Source organism: Anabrus simplex, chromosome 8, assembly GCF_040414725.1.
Source record: "Anabrus simplex isolate iqAnaSimp1 chromosome 8, ASM4041472v1, whole genome shotgun sequence".
Taxonomy (NCBI): Eukaryota; Metazoa; Arthropoda; class Insecta; order Orthoptera; family Tettigoniidae; genus Anabrus; species Anabrus simplex.
The window spans coordinates 7990073-8011546 of NC_090272.1; positions in this window are offsets into that span (position 1 = coordinate 7990073).

Consider the following 21474-nt stretch of genomic DNA (forward strand, 5'->3'; position numbering starts at 1 on the left):
TCATCAGAATCCGATGAACTGGATGTACTATCGTAGCTCGTAGGGCGTATTTATAACGGAAAACTATTTTTAAATTCCATATGAAAAACGAAAAATATTTAATCCTAAAGGAAGCACCGGGTGATACAGTGACAACACGGATATGCGCGTACTCGCCATGCCTGGCTCTGGTCATCTTAGTTTTTCCTTTCGCGGCACCGCATTATGGCGCTATATTCATTCAGCCAGTTATCACGCATGGTTCTTGTCTCGGCTTCTTTATTCCAATTATTTTGTGGTTAAGGGGTGTTTAAGTGCTCCAGAAATGAAGCAGGCCTATGATTCCAACAACAGGACAGGAAATAAAAATACTGTGCTCCAAAAGTACCGCCATAAAAGTAAAACCTCTCTATAACGGACACCGTCGGGACCGAAAAAATTACCGTTATGAAGGGGTGACCGCCCGAGAGAGGTTATGAAACCGGTGCCATTATACATCAGTTGGAACACAATAACCCATGTATTGTATGTGTTAACAGTTCTCGCAAATTTACCTTTAATTGTACACTGTATACAGTTTGTACAATATACTGCACTGTACTCACATAAGAAAGTTGTAGATGGGCTGCTGCAGCTACGATGTACTGTATTAAAGAGACAAATACACTTGTATGGAAACCTCTATTGAGCACACTGTACACTAATAGCGTTCACCATGTTAAAATTAAGAAGAACATACGAGTTTATGGAACTTTAAATCAATATGTACATGTAGCAATCTCTAGCACAGTACAGTAAAACATTAGCACTTGAAACAATCCTTAATGTTCGTTTGTTTTGTCCATTTCGGTTTAGCAATGATATTTTCACTATGTGGAATTAAATTCTGGGTCAAATTTACATCTTTTTCATCGTTTTGTTTATAATAGAATTCTTTCAGTCGCTTAACAAAGCCGCCTCACTGTATGGCGTTATTGGCAGATAATTAATTTCCATATTTTCTTCAGAGTCGTCATTAGCATCACCTTCACTCCCGGTTTCATCAGAATCTTCATTTTTGTCCTTGTTCGTTTGCATTGACTCAAGAATCGTTTTCGTGTCTCCACCCTCACACTGTTGGAATATCTGAACCGATTTCGATGTAGGTGTTTACTTGTACACTGTAACCTGCTGCCTTTATCAACTGTTGTATTGTTTCGGTGCTGTCAGGAAGGGTATCCGATTCTATTTCCGGAAGTCCACCACTAGCGGAATATCCAGCTTTCAGAAAGCAGTTACGTATTGTTGAAGCTGTAACGTTATTGGTTATCCACGAAATTCTTGGAGAACATTCAGTCCCTTTGTCAGTGTTTGGAGGGTTACTTCATTCCCGTCAATTTCTGATACTAGTGTATGTGCTTCATCACTCACTGTCTGTACGTAATCTTGAAGTTCTGGATCACTCCTAGGTCAAGCGGCTGAGAAACTGATGTTACATTTGGTGGGAAAAAGACCATCTTCACATTTTGCAACTTACTTGTATCCGGATGCGATGCTGCATTATGGAGGAATAGTAACACTTTTCGCTCCTGGCGTATCATTTTTCTGTCCAATTGTCCTAGCCACTCTGTCATTATTTCTCTAGTCATTTATGCTTTGCTATTCGCTTTCTATTCAATGTCAAACCTCGTAACGTCCATATTCTTGAAAACACCTTGGTTTTGCAGCTTTATCTATCACAAGGGGTTTCTCCCGTTCTCCACTCATACTTGCACATAACAAGACCGTAAGACGTTCTTCCGGAACTTTTCCACCAGTACAACGATTTCCTTTGAAACACAGTTTTGTCGGATAAAGCATGGAAAATTAATCCAGTTACATCGGCATTCAAAATATTTTCCGGAGCATACCCGTCTATAATTGAAGGTATTTTTTCTTGCCAGTTTTCGACAATCTCGATATTAACACTGGATGATTCTGCGCAAATCACTCTAAACTTGATACCATGTCGCTTTCTGAATCTATCGAGACTTTGAAATCTCCGGTAGATAATTCTAACGCTTTTGCTTTGGTCCTGACTCTAGCGTTGAGAGCTCCACTAACACAGTTTAATGCGCTGTTCGTTGCCATTCTTTCACTAGGTCCTCTCGCCTTTTCACAATTTCAGCTGCCTGTGCCTTTCCAATCTTGAACACTTCGGACACGTCTCACGTTTATCATAGTCTATTATGCCTACTTTTTCTTTTAGTGTTAAAAACTTCCTCGGAGCCACGTTTACACCAACTTACTAACGTAAAACTGAACACATCAAAAGCCCACCAGTCAATGAAAAGTAACCTGACAGTGAGCGCTGCCACACAACTTCCGGAAGTGAAAGCGTAGCTTATGTTGCCTTCCAAGAATGTGTACAGCTTGTACCAAAAGGTACGGTGTCTGCGATTCTTGGAAGTAACGCCTGTGTAAAACGTAAGCAAATGCATACTGTACAGGGCAAAAATACAGTATTTTTTTTAGGGAAAAGGCGTCCGTTAGGAGAGGTTTAATTGGAGTTTCTCGTGGCTATGGTGTGTACGCATCCGTAATAAAGGGTGTCCGTATAAGAGGGCTAAATTACTCATACACAACATGGTATTTAATTACGTACCTAGAAAATTGTCCGCCAATGAGGGGTGTCCGTCAAGGCAGGTTTTACTGTATACAGAGGTCTAATAACCTCTAACATTAGTGTTAACCACGTGCTCTGTAGCGTGTTGTAATTTTCTGTTGCGCATGGGGGTAGAGGTGATTGTAGAAGGCATATTGTATCTGTGAAACACAAATGACATGGGAAAAGTAAGGCTATGAACCAGTTGTACATTTCATCTTCAGTAGTGGTGAAAATAGTGTTATAAATGCAGAGTTGCAATTTACATCGTTGCTTGTACAATATAATATTGCATTTGCAGTTTCTGCCCATGCAGGTACTTTGTTCAAGGCAATATTTCCGCATTCAAATCTGCGCAAAAATTATGGTTGTGGCAGAACAAAACTTCTGTACTAGTACATTTTATTGCTAGTAACAAAAAACCAGTTAGAGTTCGATATTTGCAAAGCATGCAGTTTTCCTTAGCAACTTATGCTAGTGATGATTCAGGCTTTATCCTCTGGTAGTTTCGTTTTATAATCTACTAGCTCATGTACCCGTGCCTCGCTACGGGATTCTCAGAAAGACTGTTTTTGTGGTTTTCCTACCTGAAGTCATCAGAAGGAATGTAGTGATTAAAAGCAATATTATATAGAATACTCGATCAAATTAATAAACCGCACATTCTCTCACTTTTAACGAACAGTACTACAGTGCCGATCTAACAATCTAAAGTTGCAGTGCTGCAGTGACCAGACCGCAGACAGCCGTGAACACTTCTCTGCCATTATTCCGCTAAATATGCACACTGCTCATTCCAATCAGTGCCTCAGAGTAGGAATTGAATAGCTCGAATGCTATGATGAATCAGTTTGTTACGTATCAGTAGTATCAGAAATTTATCTAACTCCCCTGCTACTTCCCGCCAATTTTCAGGCAGGCTGTTATACTCGGTACGACCGGGTAAGTTGGCTGTGCAGTTAGGGGCGCATAGCTGTGAGCTTGAATCCAGGAGGCAGTGGATTCGAACTCCACTGTCGACAGCCCTGAAGATAGTTTTCCGTGGACTCCAATTTTCACACCAGGAAAATGCTGGGGCTGTATCGTAATCAACGTAGGGGCTGCTTCCTTCCCACTCCTAGCACTTTCGTATCCCATCGTCGCCATGATTCCTATCTGTGTCGGCGCGACGTAGAGCAAATTTAAAATCCTCGGTACGCAGCAGTAATCCCATCTATCGGAGTTGAGAGGTAGCATAAGAGACAAATAACATCACAACAAACAATGGTCAATGTAATGATATTGTTGATCAGTGCTGACAACTTCGGAATATTAAAAAAGCAATCCTCAGAAAGAGGTGTATAATTCGGGTTTAGCCCACTAGAAGGAGCAATTAAACCGATGTAAGAGACATCTAAAAGTTGAAGATCAAAGTTTGTTTACATGGATGGCCTTAGAGTTTAACTGGCCGGGGAAGGTGTAACCCTAGTAAAATCTTGAAAAGAATTCCAAAAGACTTAGCACCTTCAAAGTGTATCAAGAGATGTGGTTCAAAACCAAACAAGATTGATTTTCGATTTGATAATATTTACGATTCTTTTATAAATGGGACAGTCAGTTGATGTGGCAGGATGATCAGTTTTCAAGTGTTCGTACCTTGTTCTGCAAGCCATTTTCAGATTTGTGTTCTTGCAATTAATGCATTCAGTTTTACTTTTAGGACAGTCTTTTGTTTCATGTAAATCAGAACATTGAGAACAGATTAAAGGACTTTCACACTCTTTCGCAAAATGATTGAAGCCGTGGCACTTGCAACAGCGTATCACACGTGTATACTCGTTGACTGGACAACTACAATAGCCGATGTATAACCTCTCTGATGGCATTATGATGTTATAAACACTCGGTGACACTTCGAACGCAGAGTATTGCGATCTTCCATTCCTTGACTACCTTACAAAGCATTTCTTCAGGAACGCACTCGTATCTAGCAAGCTGTGCTTCACGAGAGGATTTTGTTCCAATATGGCTTCCGTTAACTCCTCCTCCGGAAAATCCACCTCGATCCCATGTATCATAATTCGAGGATTTCATTTCTTCGGAATTCGTACAGACAAGCTAGATTGCGTCTCTTGGATATGTTTTACAAAGTTCTTACACTCGTCATTATTCCTTAATTCCAATATAACACTCTTATTTGAAGTTTTCTTGATGTTTTTAACTCCTACCTGCAGTGAAGCCAATTTTGTCTCAGATTTCAATATATTAAGGGTTTGCTGCGACTCTTTAACTTTGGTAGCGTCTTTTGGAGTAACCAGCACAGTATTAACTGTTTTCTGTGAAACTGATTGTGTGGACTGTGTAGTGACCTGAAGAACATCCGAGTAGCTCTGTTGTTTGCTTTCAGCTGTAGTTAGTTCTTCCCGTAACTTGAGTATTTCTTCTTTAAATGAGTCAAGAGTTTTCTTGATATGATCTGCTGAATCAAGTACTTTGCTGTTCCAATGTTTGTTGGTCCTTTTGTCAGAATTAAGCACCTCCTTAATGAAATTTATGTGATTTTCAGCACTACGATATAGTTCATGCACATCTGTACAGTCCGCCATCTTGCAGTCGTATGGCAGTGTGTTCGCCATTTTTCGCGAGGACGTTAGATATCGTAAGCTGTGTCAATGATGGGTCCCACGTCTTCTCACCGATGAGCACAAGGGACAACGTTTCCAATCCTCCCTGGTATTTTTGCAACGCTATGCCGCAGACGGCAACGGGTTTCTGCGGCGAATCGTCACAGGCGACGAAACGTGGGTCCACCGCTTCACCCCCGAAACGAAGCGAACATCAATGGAATGGGTGCGCCGCTCATCACCACAACGAAAGAAGGCAAGGTTCAACCTTCAGGCAGTAAGGTTATGGCTACAGTGTTCTTTGACATGGAGGGTTCGCGGCACGTGGAATTCATGAGGAAAGGAACGACGATCAACGCGGCGTCGTATTGTCAAACGTTGCACCGGTTGCGTACAGCGATTAAAGAGAAGCGCCGGGCGGAAATTGAGCGCCGGTGTGATTTTGTTGCACGATAACGCAACACCTCACAAGGCCCGCCAAACGACAGAATTGCTGCAGCGTTCCAAGTGGGAGGCCTGGCAACATCCACCCTATAGTCCCGACCTAGCGCCATGTGACTCTCATCTGTTCGGTAAGCTCAAAACGGAGCTCAGACCGATGAGGAGGTGAAGGCCGCTGTCTCCTAGTGGCTGCAGAACGCTGGAGGAATTTCTATGCATCCGGCATCGACAAGTTGGTTGTGCGTTCGAATAAATGTTTGGAGTCTCTTGGAAACTATGTGGAAAAGTGACGTTACAATGTATGTCGTTATAGGCGTGTTGCTGTTGTATAGGTGCTGTAATAAATGGCCATAACTGGGAAGTGCAACTTATTTTCTGATCTTCCCTCGTACAACACGATATGTACACCAGAATAACTGACCCAGTTACAAGAGTTGGCGTGCTGCAACACTATATTGCACCAGAATAACGAAACAAGTATTTCAACGTGTACATTTCTTTTAGTTTAGGTAAAGTATCGATGCTTTCCTTTATTCTGCGATTACCCTGATTACTGATTCACGATTCAAAAGATTGGCAGGTCTGCTGATGTAACCTGGCTGGTCGTCTAACGACACGGGTACCCGACCGTATTCGCGCACCTTAACACCATCATATCAGTGATACCCATTAGGGGTCACAATTTACATTCAGAAGTCGATAAAACATTTCGCACATTATCGACCTGAGTAAAATACAAAAATCAGTTTCAAGGAACGTGCTACATAATTGGCTGTTGGTCCGGCTCCATGGCTAAATGGTTAGCTTTTTGTTCAGGTCACCCTGTGGTGGTGGTGGTGGTGGTGGTGGTGATTATTGTTTTAAGAGGAAGTACAACTAGGCAACCATCCTCTATGTAACACTAATCAGAGGGAAAAAATGGAAGGGATCCGACACTTCGAAAAATGAAGATATCGGCCAAAGGAAGACAAGGACCACAAAGGGCGTGAAAGTGAAAGACTCCGTAGCCCTCGCAAACCTAATAGCGTCGGGGTCGGAAAAGAACAAGAGTTGACCAAGAGAGGTCGAATAGGATAGATGAAAGTGAGGAGCCTGGCACAAGTAAGTGGAAGCATTGCCAGAACTCAGCTTAGGGCCCCGTGGTTGCCAACCCACGCTCCCAAGATAAGAGCCCATGGTGCCCCTCATAGTCGCCTCTTACGACTCAGTTGAGTCCTGGCATTACTTCCACTTACTTGTGCCAGGCTCCTCACTTTCATCTATCCTATCTGACTTCCCTTGGTCAACTCTCGTTCTTTTCCGACTCCGACGCTATTAGGTTTGCGAGGGCTAGGGAGTCTTTCATTTTCACGCCCTTCGTGGCCACTTTTTTCTCTTTGATTAGTGTTTTTTTTAAATAGAGGATGGTTGCCTAGTTAAAACAATAATCAGCACCACCACCTACGATGTTATCTTACTAGCTTCGTCCAGCCAACTGCCATTTCCAAGATGTGTTTAGCCTTGGTGATCGATCGGATGTCAACTGCTATACTTGTCCGTACATAATACAAGTCAGCCTATTTTATTTTTTGGCGTTAAATAGACTTTTGACAAAACAAACAACACAGGAACAACACAGATTTCTTTCTCTCTGCCTCAAAATGCATCACAGAAGGCGTTATAAAATGCGTCTATACATTGAACGTCCTGTGGTAAGTTACAGACTTATTTCGAGTTTCTTTTCACAGTGACGGTCTGTGAGTGACACATCACTTCCCTTGCCACGAACGTACATTCCAAGCAAGTGATGAATCACGTGAAAGGAGCTGATATTTTATATCTCTTTATAAAACTAGAAAACTGTTGTAATAACGTAAACTCGTGTCCTCATCCCGAGGTGGTGCATGTACCAGCCCTCCTGCCATTCTTAAATCTCTGGCATTACCGGGACCTCCGAGGATGAAAGTGAGGAGTCTTATACAAGTCAGTGGTTGCAATATCAGATACAGTTAGGGAACCCGTGGTCACCAATCACGCACGGGAAACATTCCCCAGGTCTCATTAAACTAATACTGCCAGGATAATAGGAGAAGATTAGCTAGGAAAGATGGAAGTACAGTAAGAGGAGGAAATGTTACATTTGCTTTTACTTGTAACCCAAAGAGCGAGTCCGGTCACAGTGACCGTGTTCTCGGCGGGAGTGGTTTTCTACGTTCATCGCGCTTTCCGAGCTCGGATGGAGAGCTCATTTATTATTTACGAGTTTATTCGTTATTTTCAGTTTGCCAATTACTCTCCAATTAACTTTCTCTTCCCTTTGATCTCCAATTACCATTCTTTCTGTGAAAGGGACATGCTACTTCAGCATCTCCCAGTTAAAAGTGAGCTGGTGAAATCTATAGAATGGAAACGTATGCACGGGTACTTTTATCAAGTACTCGGGTGCTTTCCTTGGATGTTTACTTTTAGGATTTGCATTACCTGTTCGAAGTGTTGTTTTCTTTTCTTTTTTTTAGATTTCTTTGTTCTGACGTTAGTAGTATAATAGGACAGATCGGGCGCCACCGCCACCGCAGGCTCCCAGAGGCCACCTCCACCACCACCACAGCCAGAGGCCTCCCAGATGCCTCCTCCACCACCACCACAGCCAGAGGCCTCCTAGAGGCCCCCTCCACCACCACCACAGCCAGAGGCCTCCCAGAGGTCTCCTCCACCACCCGCAGGAAATTTCAATTTGTAAACAAAGCCACGGGCTTTTTGACAGCTATCATTGACAACAACGCATCGCTAACCTCAGTACTGTCATCTTGACGGGCCTAAACCTCAGTAGTACCAACTTAACCTAACTAGCGCGAGATTTGAATTGGTAAACAAATCCACGTGTTTTTTGACAGCCACGTGCTTTTTGACAGACAACAACGCACCGCTAACCTCAGTACTGCCATCTTGACGGGCCTAAACCTCAGTAGTACCAACGTAAACTAACTAGCGCGAGATAAACAAATCCACGTGCTTTTTGATAGCTGTCATCCGCCATCTTAAAACCACAGAGCACCGTGCTGTCCTCTTTATCGTAGTAGCTGGAAAGTCATCAGCTGTCATCCGCAGTGCTGCCATCTTGGCGGGCCAAACCTTCGTGCTACAAACTTAACCTCACTAGCGCGAGATAAACAAATCCACGTGCATTTTTGACAGCTGTCGTCCACCATCTTTAATCTATAGAGCACAGTGCTGCCCTCTTTAGCTACTTACCTTTGAAATGTGGTGGCGGATAATTTGTAAAATGCTTTTTGACAGCAGCCATCTTTAATCTAGAGAGCACCGTGCTGCCCTCTTTAGCTAGATACCTTTGAAATGTGGTGGCAGGCAATTCCACATGATAGCAGCCATCTTTAATCAAGAGAGCACCATGCTGCCCTCTATGTGGTGGCGGTAATTTGAAAAATTCTACATGCTCTTGTTTGGAAACAAACTCACGCGCTTTTTTGACAGCCGTCATCCGCGTTCTTTAATCAACAGAGCACAGTGCTGCCCTCTTTAGCTAGATACCATTGAAATGTGGTGGCGGCAAATTCCACGTGCTCTTGTTTGGAAACAAAGCCATGTGCTTTTTTGACAGCTGTCATCCGTCATCTTTAATCAACAGAGTACCGTGCTGCTATCATGCGGGCAATTTCGTCAGCTGTCATCCGCCATCTTTAATCCACAGAACACCGTGCTGCCCTCTTTATGGCTACTACCTTAAGCACGTAGTAGCGGGCAATTTGAAAAGTTCTGTTATCTATCATCCGCCATCTTTAATCAAGAGAACACCGTACTGCCATCTTTAGCTAGATACCTTTGAAATGCGGTGGCGGCAAATTGAAAAATTCCACGTGCTCTTGTTTGGAAACAAACTCACGTGCTTTTTTGACAGCTACCATCCGCCATCATTAATCAACAGAGCACCGTGCTGCCCTCTGTAGTTGATATGTGGTGGCGGCAAGTTCCACGTGCTCTTGTTTGGAAACAAAGCCATGTGCTTTTTTGACAGGTGTCATCTGCCATCTTTAATCAACAGAGCACCGTGCTGCTATCATGCGGGTAATTTCGTCAGCTGTCATAAGCCATATTTAATCTACAGAGCATCGTGCTGCCCTCTGTAGTAGCGGGCAATTTGAAAAGTTCTGTTAGCTGTCATCCGCCATCTTTAATCAAGAGAGCACCGTGCTGCCATCTTTAGCTAGATACCTTTGAAATGTGGTGGTGGATAATTTAAAAAAGAAAAATTCTACAGCAGCCATCTCTCGACGCTAATTGCATAATATGGTGGCTATACATGACTCCTTAAGGGTGCTTACGCAAGATGGCTGGTATGCATAGGTTCTTATGAGACACCCTTGGAATGCTTGCGCAAGATGGCAGTTATACATGACTCCTTATGAGATGCCCAAGCGAAGCTTGCTCAATATAGCGGCTGCTCTTATAGGACGGCTTAAGGGTCCTTGCACAAGATGGCTTGAGACGCCCTAAGGATGCTTGCGCAAGATGGCGGACACAAGATGGCGGCTATACACAACTCTTTATGAGACGCTTTAAGGGTTCTTGCGCAAGATGGCTGCCACTCTTAGCTTAGAGGCTAACATGTCGTGCTAGTTCGATTCATTAAATTTAGGGCTTAAATGCAAAATGGTAAATATCTCGGAAACGGTGCACCGTAGAGCAAAACGGACAAAATTTTTCCGCCTAATAGAGAAGTTCGCAGTATGAGGAACAAGAAAACCATAGTCTAATGATGGGATCAACGGTTCGGTTCCTACTTAGGCCCTTTGGGATTTGCTCTGTTTTAGCTTGTATTGAAGCGAGTCGTCGTAACATGATCAGGTCTAGCTATGGTAGAGAGTATAACGTACCGTGCTGGTTCGATTCATTAAATTTGGAGGCTTAAATGCAAAATGTTAAATATTTCGAAAACGGTGCATCGTAGAGCAAAACGGACAAACTTTTTCCGACTACTACGTAGGTTCGTAGTATCAGAAACAATAAAAAACATAGTCTAATGATGAGATCAACGTCTCGATTCCTACTTAAGCCCTTTGGCATTGGCAGCTATCTATTTCTACAAGATGGTGGCTGCTCTTATGAGACACAAGATGGCTTGAGACGTCCTAGGGATGCTTACGCAAGATGGCGGACACAAAATGGTGACTATACATAGCTCCTTATGAGACAGCCTAGGGGTGCTCGCACAAGATGGCGGCTACTCTTATGAAGAAAGCTAGCTTAGAGGCTACTGCGCAAGATAACAGCTGCTGTAATGCATGCGGTGGGGGGCAATTTGAAATTCTATGTGCTTAATCAACAGAGCACCCTACTGCCCTCTTTAGCTGAAATGTGGTGGCGGATAATTTGAAAAATTCTTTTAACAGCTGTCATCTTTAAACAATGGCGACTATACATAGGCTGTTAAGGCCTTATCATTCTCCTCCTCCTCCTCCTCCTCCGCCTCTTATGTCAAGGCATAACTTTATATCGAACAAGTTTAAACCTGAATCGCGAAGGCAAGCGTGTGCAGCGATAACATTATTGTGCATGTTTAGACTTTCGTAACATAAGAAGAGTAGAATCAAACGCTGTACTCGATAAAACATGTGATCAGAACATTGATTGATGTGTTCAGAAAACAAAATAAGTGATCAAGACTAGAATCGAACACTGTACTCAATACATCATGTGTTTAGAATAAGTCAGGGGATACCCTTGTTCTAAAAAGATCAGATTGAAACATAACAAGTCTAGAATAGAACACTGTAATCGATGTTGTTAACTTCAACATGTGATCAGAACATTGATTGATGTGTTCAGAACACAAAATAAGTGATCATGACTAGAATCGAACACTGTACTCGATACAACATGTGATCAGAACATTGATCGATGTGTTCAGAACACAAAATAAGTGATCGAGACTAGAATCGAACACTGTACTCAATACAACATGTGTTTAGAACATGTTAGGTGGTACCCTTGTTCTAAGAAGACCAGAATGAAACATAACAAGACTAGAATCGAACACTGTAATCGATGTTGTTAACTTCAACATATGATCAGAACATTGTTTGATGTGTTCAGAGCAAAAGTACAATTTTGATGATTTCCTTAGTGTAAAATCAAAAACTATGGAAACACACTGTGCACATATCGCGTAGCTAACTCGCTCAGTAAACGATATAGCAAAACTACAACTTCAATGATTGGCCTAGTGTAAAAATCAAAAACACACTGTACCCATACTGCGCAGCTAACTCGCTCGGTAAACGATATAGCAAAAGTACAACTTCAAATTATTTACCTTCCATCATTCGTCTTGTGTGAAAATCAGTCGAACAAGTTATCGCATAAACATGTAACATGAAATATCAGTCAATCTGTCGGCATGGGTTTCATGCATGTCGTTTATGCGGGAAGTAAAATTAAACAGAACGCTAGTGCTATAAGAAATACTCTGCTTACATTTAAGTCCCTAGCTGTTGAACAAGTTATTACATAAATATGTAACATGAAATATCGGTTCGGAAACATATTGTTTCAATCTGTTGACACGGATTACAAGCATGTAGCTTGTGCAGGCGAGGGCTACTATGCAAAATGCTGAGCCGAAAAAAATCGTGATAGGGTATGGAACCTAGGGGTTACATCTTATCAGAAGGGTAAAAAGGATGAAAGGAGTCTTCCTCCTCCTTACCGCACATTCCTTGTAGGGCTAATTGGCTAAAGGGCTAATGGCAAAAGGGCTAATGGGCTAAAGGGCAAATGGGCTAAAGGGCTAATGGACTAAAGGGGTAAAGGGCTAAAGGGGCAACAACCTCATCGATCGCTATCAGCAAGAACGCTTGTACTTTGTTAAGTGTAGAAAATTAATCTTTATTGGTAAATGGTTTTATGTTCAGAACAAGGAATGGAACCTAGGGGTTACGTCTTACCTAATAAAATCCCCGAAGTGCGATGAGTTACGTTTTTTAACTAGTGTTTGGAACACTGAACTTTTCAAGATGATAGCAGAGAGGTTAGCAATGTTCTGTTGTTGGATTTTAAATTCTACGCTATAGCATGCATAAGGTGGCAGCCTTAAGCTTTACCGCCGTAAAGATGGCAAGAGTGAGGTTAGCAATGTTCTGTTGTTGGATTTTAAATTCCGCGCTATAACATGCATAAGGTGGCAGCCTTGAGGTTTACCTCCGTAAAGATGGCAGCAGTGAGGTTAGCGATGCTCTATTGTCCTTCAAGGTGAGGTTAGGATTCATCAAGGAGACAGCTGTCAAAAAAAGCACGTGGCTATGTTTACCAAACAAGAGCACGAGGCTGTGACGTCACGGTCACGTAGTATGCTGCTTCAGCATGCAAAATTCAATGTCTACACCGTCGTAGTTAACACTCTGCTATGTTCACACGATTTTTACACATAACTATTCTTTATGTTTTAAGTTCGTGCACATAGGTTATGTTAAGATAGCAGCACACGTGCAAGCGATGGTCGCACGCTCGCGTAGAAGTTGTTTAGTACGATAGTTGATGTATGCATTATCGAAAGGTGATATGTACACGCTTTTAAGCCTTGCTATTCTTACTGGCACTATGTTCGCAAAATTTTTAAACATCGCTTTTCTTTGTGCTTTAAGTTCGTGCGCATAGGTCATGCTAGAGTAGCAGCGCAAACACATGTGAACGTTGTACATTCTAGCGGAATGTGTTTCGTATAACATCTGATGCATGCAAAACCGATAGGTGATGTGTACACGCTTTGAAACTCAACTATTCTTTGTGCTTTATAATCGTGCACATAGGTTATGGTATGATAGCAGCACACTCTAGCGGGAGAAGTTTAGTACTCTAGTTGATGCATGTATAATCGATAGGCTATGCGGACACGCTTTTAAAACATTGCTATTCTTACTGCTGCTGCTATGTTCACAAGATTTTTATACAACGCTATTATTTATGCTTTAAGTTCATGCGTATAAGTTATACTAAGCAGCATAGTTATAAGGTTGTCGCACGCTCTAGTGGAAGAAGTTTAAAACGAAAGTCGATGCATACAAAATCGATAGGTGATGTGTACACGCTTTGAACTTGGCTATTCTTTGTGCTTTAAGTTCGTGCACATAGGTTATGTTAAGATTGCAGCACACACAAGCGATGATCGCACGCTGTTGTAGGAGAAGTTTAGTACGATAGTCGATGCATATATCATCGATAGGTGATGTGTACACGCTTTGGAACATAGCTCTTCCTTGTGCTTTAAGTTCGTGCACATAGGTTAGGGATACACAAAAGCAATTGCTACATGCTCTAGCGGAAGAAGCCTAGTACGATAGTCGGCGCATGCATCACCGATACGTGATGTGTACACGCTATTCTTTATGCTTTAAATTCACGCACATAGGTAGTAGCACACAATTGTGATCGTTGTACACTCTAGCGGGAGAATTTTAACTTTATACACATACGTTAGCAATACACATATCGTCCCTGCTCTGGCAAACTAACGAATCTGCAAATTGTCAAAAGGTTAGGAGAGCTGAAAGAAGTTGTGATTACTCATGTAAAATCAATTTTTATATTTAATTATTGGTTTTATGTGTTAGGCATACAGAACGAGCTGCAGATGTGAGAATTTGTCAGAGGGTAGACAATATATAAATAACAAAATCTAGACCAGAACTTCAGAACTACAGATTCCTTGTTTGTCAGTTTCGCTAGTTTGCCAGAGTGGGGACGATATGCGATCGTTGTACGAAAGTCGATGCATGCATAATCGATTCAAACATGGCTATTCTTTGTAGTTTAAGTTCATGCGTATAAAATTATGCTAAGATAGCAGCACAATCTAGCAGAAAAAGTTTAGTACCAGAGTCGATGCATGCAAAATCGATAGGTAATGTGTACACGCTTTGAAACATGGCTATTCCTTGTACTTTAAGTTCATACGTATAGGTTATGCTAAGATAGCAGCACAATCTAGTGGAAGAAGTTTAGTATGATATTCGATGCATGCAAAATCGATAGGTAATGTGTACACGCTGTGAAACATGACTATTCTTTGTACTTTAAGTTCATGCGTATAGGTTATGCTAAGATAGCAGTACAATCTAGTGAAAAACGTTTACTATGATAGTCGATTCATGTAAAATCAATAGGTAATGTGTGCACGCTTTGAAACATGGCTATTCACACTGCTGCTCTGTTCCCAAGTTTCATAAACATAGCTAATCCTAATGCTGCTCTTAACGACGTAGAGCTAAGGATTGATTACGAGACCGTGACGTCACAGCCACGTGCTCTTGTTTGGTAAACATAGCCACGTGCTTTTTTGACAGCTGTCTCCTTGACGAACCCTAACCTCACATTGGAGGACAATAGAGCGTCGCTAACCTCAGTGCTGCCATCTTTACGGCGGTAAACCTCAAGGATACCACCCTATGCATGTTATAGCGCGGAATTTAAAATCCAACAACAGAACATTGCTAACCTCACTCTTGCCATCTTTACGGCGGTAAAGATTAAGGCTGCCACCTTATGCATGTTATAGCGTAGAATTTAAAATCCAACAACAGAACATTGCTAACCTCTCTGCTATCATCTTGAAAAGTTCAGTGTTCCAAACGCTAGTTAGAAAAACGTAAATCATCGCACCTCGGGGATTTTATTAGGTAAGACGTAACACCTAGGTTCCATTCCTTGTTCTGAACATAAAACCATTTACCAATAAAGATTAATTTTCTACACTAAACAAAGTACAAGCGTTCTTGCTGATAGCGAACGATGAGGTTCTTGCCCCTTTAGCCCTTTATCCCTTTAGCCCATTAGCCCTTTAGCCCATTAGCCCTTTTGCCCATTAACCCTTTAGCCAATTAGCCCTACAAGGAATGTGCGGTAAGGAGGAGGAAGAGTCCTTTCATTGTTTTTACCCTTCTGATAAGATGTAACCCCTGGGTTCCATACCCTATCACGACTTTTGTTTCGGCTCAGCATTTTGCATAGTAGCCTTCGCCTGCACAAGCTACATGCTTGTAATCCATGTCAACGGATTTAAACAATATGTTTCCGAACCGATATTTCATGTTACATATTTATGTAATAACTTGTTCAACAGCTAGGGACTTAAATGTAAGCAGAGTATTCCTTATAGCACTAGCGTTCTGTTTAATTTTACTTCCCGCATAAACTACATGCTTGTAACCCATGCCAACAGATTGACTGATATTTCATGTTACATGTTTATGCGATAATTTGTTCGACTGATTTTCACACAAGACGAATGATGGAAGGTAAATAATTTGAAGTTGTACTTTTGCTATATCGTTTACCGAGCGAGTTAGCTGCGCAGTATGGGTACAGTGTGTTTTTGATTTTTACACTAGGCCAATCATTGAAGTTGTAGTTTTGCTATATCGTTTACTGAGCGAGTTAGCTACGTGATATGTGCACAGTGTGTTTCCATAGTTTTTGATTTTACACTAAGCAAATCATCAAAATTGTACTTTTGCTCTGAACTTATCAAACAATGTTCTGATCATATGTTGAAGTTAACAACATCGATTACAGTGTTCGATTCTAGTCTTGTTTTGTTTCATTCTAATCTTCTTAGAATAAGGGTACACCCTAACATGTTCTAAACACATGTTGTATTGAGTACAGTGCTCGATTCTAGTCTCGATCACTTATTTTGTGTTCTGAACACATCGATCAATGTTCTGATCACATGTTGTATCGAGTACAGTGTTCGATTCTAGTCATGATCACTTATTTTGTGTTCTGAACACATCAATCAATGTTCTGATCACATGTTGAAGTTAACAACATCGATTACAGTGTTCTATTCTAGTCTTGTTATGTTTCAATCTGATCTTCTTAGAACAAGGGTATCCCCTGACATATTCTAAACACATGATGTATTGAGTACAGTGTTTGATTCTAGCCTTGATCACTTATTTTGTTTTCTGAACACATCAATCAATGTTCTGATCACATGTTGTATCGAGTACAGCGTTTGATTCTACTCTTCTTATGTTTAAACTTGTTCGATATAAAGCTATGCCTTGACATAAGAGGCGGAGGAGGAGGAGGAGGTAGAGAAGGAGGAGGAGGAGAATGATAAGGCCTTAACAGCCTATGTATAGTCGCCATTGTTTAAAGATGACAGCTGTTAAAAGAATTTTTCAAATTATCCGCCACCACATTTCAGCTAAAGAGGGCAGCAGGGTGCTCTGTTGATTAAGCACATAGAATTTCAAATTGCCCTCCACCGCATGGATAGCGGCAGCTGTTATCTTGCGCAGTAGCCTTTAAGCTAGCTTTCTTCATAAGAGTAGCCGCCATCTTGTGCGAGCACCCCTAGGCTGTCTCATAAGGAGCTATGTATAGTCACCATTTTGTGTCCGCCATCTTGCGTAAGCATCCCTAGGACGTCTCAAGCCATCTTGTGTCTCATAAGAGCAGCCACCATCTTGTAGAAATAGATAGCTGCCAATGCCAAAGGGCTTAAGTAGGAATCGAGACGTTGATCTCATCATTAGACTATGTTTTTTATTGTTTCTGATACTACGAACCTACGTAGTAGGCGGAAAAAGTTTGTCCGTTTTGCTCTACGATGCACCGTTTTCGAGATATTTAACATTTTGCATTTAAGCCTCCAAATTTAATGAATCGAACCAGCACGGTACGTTATACTCTCTACCATAGCTAGACCTGATCATGTTACGAGGACTCGCTTCAATACAAGCTAAAACAGAACAAATGCCAAAGGGCCTAAGTAGGAACCGAACCGCTGATCCCATCATTAGACTATGGTTTTCTTGTTCCTCATACTGCGAACTTCTCTATTAGGCGGAAAAATTTTGTCCGTTTTGCTCTACGGTGCACCGTTTCCGATATATTTTCCATTTTGCATTTAAGCCCTAAATTTAATGAATCGAACTAGCACGACATGTTAGCCTCTAAGCTAAGAGTGGCAGCCATCTTGCGCAAGCACCCTTAAAGCGTCTCATAAAGAGTTGTGTATAGCCGCCATCTTGTGTCCGCCATCTTGCGCAAGCACCCTTAGGGCGTCTCAAGCCATCTTGTGCAAGGACCCTTAAGCCGTCCTATAAGAGCAGCCGCTATCTTGAGCAAGCATCGCTAGGGCATCTCATAAGGAGTCATGTATAACTGCCATCTTGCGCAAGCATTCCAAGGGCGTCTCATAAGAACCTATGTATACCAGCCATCTTGCTTAAGCACCTTTAAGGAGTCATGTATAGCCACCATCTTATGCAATTAGCGTCGAGAGAGGGCTGCTGTAGAATTTTTCTTTTTTAAATTATCCACCACCACACTTCAAAGGTATCTAGCTAAAGATGGCAGCACGGTGCTCTCTTGATTAAAGATGGCGGATGACAGCTAACAGAACTTTTCAAATTGCCCGCTACTACAGAGGGCAGCACGATGCTCTGTAGATTAAATATGGCTTATGACAGCTGACGAAATTACCCGCATGATAGCAGCACGGTGCTCTGTTGATTAAAGATGGCAGATGACACCTGTCAAAAAAGCACATGGCTTTGTTTCCAAACAAGAGCACGTGGAATTTGCCGCCACCACATTTCAAAGGTATCTAGCTAAAGAGGGCAGCACTGTGCTCTGTTGATCAAAGATGGCGGATGACGGCTGTCAAAAATGCGCGTGAGTTTGTTTCCAAACAAGAGCATGTAGAATTTTTCAAATTACCGTCACCACATAGAGGGCGGCTGCTCTCTTGATTAAAGATGGCTGCTGTCATGTGGAATTGCCTGCCACCACATTTCAAATGTATCTAGCTAAAGAGGGCAGCACGGTGCTCTCTAGATTAAAGATGGCTGCTGTCAAAAAGCATTTTTCAAATTATCCGCCACCGCATTTCAAAGGTAAGTAGCTAAAGAGGGCAGCACTGTGCTCTATAGATTAAAGATGGCGGATGACAGCTGTCAAAAAAGCACGTGGATTTGTTTATCTCGCGCTAGTTAGGTTAAGTTGGTACTACTGAGGTTTAGGCCCGTCAGGATGGAGTACTGAGGTCAGCGATGCGTTGTTGTCTGTCAAAAAGCACGTGGCTGTCAGAAAACACGTGGATTTCTTTACCAATTCAAATCTCGCGCAAGTTATTTTAAGTTGGTACTACTGAGGTTTAGGCCCGTCAAGATGACAGTACTGAGGTTAGCGATGCGTTGTTTTCGATGATAGCTGTCAAAAAGCACATGGGTTTGTTTACAAATTCGAATTTCCCGCGGGTGGTGGAGGAGACCTCTGGGAGACCTCTGGCTGTGGTGGTGGTGGAGGAGGCCTCTAGGAGGCCTCTGACTGTGGTGGTGGTGGGGGACGCATCTGGGAGGCCTCTGGCTGTGGTGGTGGTGGAGGTGGCCTCTGGGAGCCTGCGGTGGCGGTGGCGCCCGAACTGTCCTATTATACTACTGACGTTGACTTATTGTGTAGGAACTCTTTTGTAGATTTAGAAATATGTGTATAATTTTAAGTTTTAATTTGAGATTATTTGGTTTTAACTATTTCCCTGAGGCTTCCCAAATTGTCTGGCAAATAGTTGATCCTTTCAATCAAATAAGTTATAACTGCTGCCATTGATGCTTTCACGCCGCGTACTTACAGACATGATATAGGTTACTGCCGTGTCAAGAAAATAAGGTGAAGTTCTCTACGTTTCGCAGCGAGCTTAGCTCTGCGTCTTCGGAAGAAAATCTCGACTGTCCACCAGAAAGGCTTCTCGAAAAGTGATGTTTGAATTTAGACGTTATAATCACGGCCGACTTGATGCGTCGCTCTATCTAGCTAGCGCAGCGAGGTATTCAGTCGGCCGTGTTATAATAGAAGTGGTACGTTCATTCGTCACCAGATGTCTCCCCGGGGGCGGTTTAGCGTTAGCGTTCGAAGCGGAAACTGACGGAACCATCAGGATGAGTCTCAGTGGGTCACATAACATAACAAGTGTACGAACATATGAAAGTACGACATTAATACAAGCCTGGAATGAAACATCTGGCGGTGAGGAGCGTACGTATTTGGAAAACACCGAAACGAAGTAACAATGGTGAAGGGAACTACCTTTCTTGGCAATTCGATCTGTGGTGTTGTGAATGTAAGGCAAGTAGGCAGTTCCCTTCACTTCTTCCTTCTGTGAGCTTTGTTTGATCGTTTCTCTGGGATGTAGGGCTCTATGAATCTGCAAATCGCTGTAACCATTACACTTGAACGCGACTTTGAGCGTGTCCATCTCCACCTGGATATGTGATGGCTCACAAATTTGTCTCGTCCTCTTCGCGAGTGTCGTGAGAATGCATAGTTTTTGTGCTGGATGGTGGTGAGAATCTGCATGAAGATAGCGATTTGTGAGGGTAGGTTTACGATAGACGGTATGTCCTAAGGAGACGTTCGGTTTCATTCCTACTAGAATATCCAAGAAAAGAAGCCATCCGTCCGACTCCATCTCCATAGTGAATTTAATTGAAGGATGTTGCTGATTTAGGAGGTTTAGAAATAGATGAAGTTTCTCAGGATCTTCTGTCCAGACCACAAATGCATCATCAACATACCTCCACCAGATCATCGGTTTGAGGGGCACCGAAGCAATAGCCTCGTCCTCAAAATGCTCTAAAAAGAAATTAGCCACTATGGGAGAAAACGGACTTCCCATAGCCACTCCGTCTGTCTGTTCGTAAAAATTCCCACCCCACAAGAAATAGCTGGAAATCATGCAGTGGTAAAATAGCTTAGTAATATCCTCAGGGAACAGGTGTTCAATGAGAGATATGACCGAGTCATTCGGCACTTCAGTGAACCAGGACTCCACATCGAACTCGTCAAAAGTCACCCCCTGTGGGTGGGGGCGGTGGAATAACACCCACGGTATATCCTGCCTGTCGTAAAAGAGGCTAAAGGGGCCCCAGGGGCTCTAAAATTTGGAGCGTGGGTTGTCGACCACGGGGCCTTAGCTGAGTCCTGGCATTGCTTCCACTTACTTGTTCCAGGCTCCTCACTTTCATCTATCCTATCCGACCTCACTTGGTCAACTCTTGTTCTTTTCCGACCCCGACGCTATTAGGTTTGCGAGGGCTAGGAAGTCTTTCATTTTCACGCCCTTCGTGGCCCTTGTCTTCCTTTGGCCGATACCTTCATTTTTCGAAGTGTCAGACCCCTTCCAATTTTCTCTCTGATTAGTGTTAGTGTTATTTAGAGGATGGTTGCCTAGTTGTACTTCCTCTTAATAATCACCACTACCTTCCTCTTAAAACAATAATCACTACCACCACCATCACCAAAAGTGCATTAGGTTGAAGGGTTACGGTTGACAGCTTGTAGACGAAATACCAAGAGTGCCTGACGTATGAATCAGTACGTCCTATGTGTGGCTGAAGCAATTTGCTTAGGTCTTTAGCCACAGCATACGCAGAAGAACCTATCGCACTAACAATAGGTCTGAGGGGAACATGTCTTTTTATGGATCTTAGTCAGTCCATGTAATCTAGGTGGGACTGCATTCCCCGGGGACAGATGTTTAGCCTCCTCTTTTGGCAGTGAATATTGTCTTAAGAGCTTCACGGTGGCGTTGGGCACACGGGTGGTGAGATCACGTGAGCTCAGTCTGTAGACAGGCTCTGACAATATAGCCGAGATCTTATTCTTATACTCGTCAGTGTCCATAACCACTGTCGCATTACCCTTACCAGCTGAGAGAATGGTCAGTTCAGAATCATCTCTAAGTTCCTTCAGAGCTCCCCTTTCGCCTCTTGTTAAATTGGGCGCGGGTACAACAGCGGACCATATGAGTCTCACACATTTCTGTCT